This window comes from Alosa pseudoharengus, unplaced genomic scaffold (assembly GCF_046254945.1).
Source record: "Alosa pseudoharengus isolate Yale_2024_CS ecotype anadromous, Long Island Sound unplaced genomic scaffold, YU_APseudo_1.1 YU_APseudo_1.1_scf_20, whole genome shotgun sequence".
NCBI classification, from domain to species: domain Eukaryota; kingdom Metazoa; phylum Chordata; class Actinopteri; order Clupeiformes; family Clupeidae; genus Alosa; species Alosa pseudoharengus.
This window is the reverse complement of record NW_027468664.1, coordinates 29,075,187-29,076,761: the sequence shown is the minus strand read 5'-3', so window position 1 is coordinate 29,076,761 and position 1,575 is coordinate 29,075,187.

Genomic DNA, 1,575 nt, shown 5'->3' with positions numbered 1-1,575 from the left:
TTGGCAAACATTATGCCAAGATGTCGCTGATGTTAAATTGTGAAGGGATTTTTGAAATGTAATATATTTTATATGATTTTAATATCTCACCACATAAACAGGAAATGTTTCAAAAATCACAGTGCATTGAATAAATGGTCTGAAACTTCTCAGGTTAATTGATATCATGATTATGATAATATCCAGACCCCCAATGGGCCTGCCTGGCATAGCGCCACCACCTGGCCTAGCAAGAAATGTGCCAGAAATGCTGTATGCTTTGAATAAATGCTCTGAAACTTCTCAGGTTAATAGATATTATGATTATGATGATATCCAGACACCCAATGGGCCTGCCTAGCATAGCGCCACCACCTGGTCAAGCAGGAAATGTGCCAGAAATGGACAATGCCTTAAGTGATTGATCTGAAAGTGTACAAACATTTTGGATATCATTATTGTGATGATATTCACATGTGTAATTTCAATGCCTAACATAGCGCCACCATCTGGCCAACCAAAAAGTGTATCAGAAATGTTCTTTGCTTAAAATAAATGGTCTGAAATTTCTCAGGTTAATATATATTATGATTATGATGACACCCAATGGGCCTGCCTTGCATTACGCCCCCCACCTGGCCAAGCGAGTACATGTGGCAGAAAATAAAATACAAAAACAAATAGCACACGCATCAAATATGTACATTTCACAAATGCACCACGTCGGTGCTTTGTTGGATTCCGACATGTCACGGGTTGCAGCCCGCAGGTGCTCGGGCCCGCCATTGCCGCTTGCGGCTATATTTAGGGCCCGAGCACCGAAGGGCGCAAGGCCCTATTGTTTTTGTAAGGATTATTATTATTATTATTATTGTTATTCCACTTTTTTGCTTTCCTGTTTTTGAGGTGGTTAACATGGTCGAAAATTCTTGAAATTTGGCACACACGTCAGGTGTCACGCAACGCAGTTAGGTACAAGAGCTTGACCTCGGGTGTGGCCCAGAGACTCGCTAGCGCCCCCTTAGGTGACTGATCCCGTGGTTGGCATATATTTTGAGGTGGTTAACATGGTCGAAAACGCATGAAATTTAGCACACACATCACGTGGTACAGTGAATAGACAGGGATAAAAGCTTGGCACCGGGCGTTGCCCAGGAACTCCATAGCGCCCCCTTACGTCACTGTGACTTGTGGTTGGCATATAGTTTTAGATACACACACCAAATTTGGTAGGTGTATGTAACTCCCAAAAACAAACAACTTTTGTATTAACATGCCATTAGCCACGCCCACAGGAAGTGAGGTAATTGAGATTTTGTGCGTTGTGGATATGATCAATTTTAACGTACTCCTCCTAGACGGTTGATCCAACTCATGTCAAAGTTGGTATACATGACGCCGAGATGTTCCTGATGATAAATTGTGAAGCGTTTTTTTGATATGTTGTAATTTGACAAAATGGCGAAATTATTAATTTTAATACCCTTTCACATAAACAATAAATGTGTCATAATTAACCATGCATGGCTTGAAATGTTTTAAATTTCACAGGTCATGGAAGACCATGTTAATGATAATATTCACATGCCCATAATG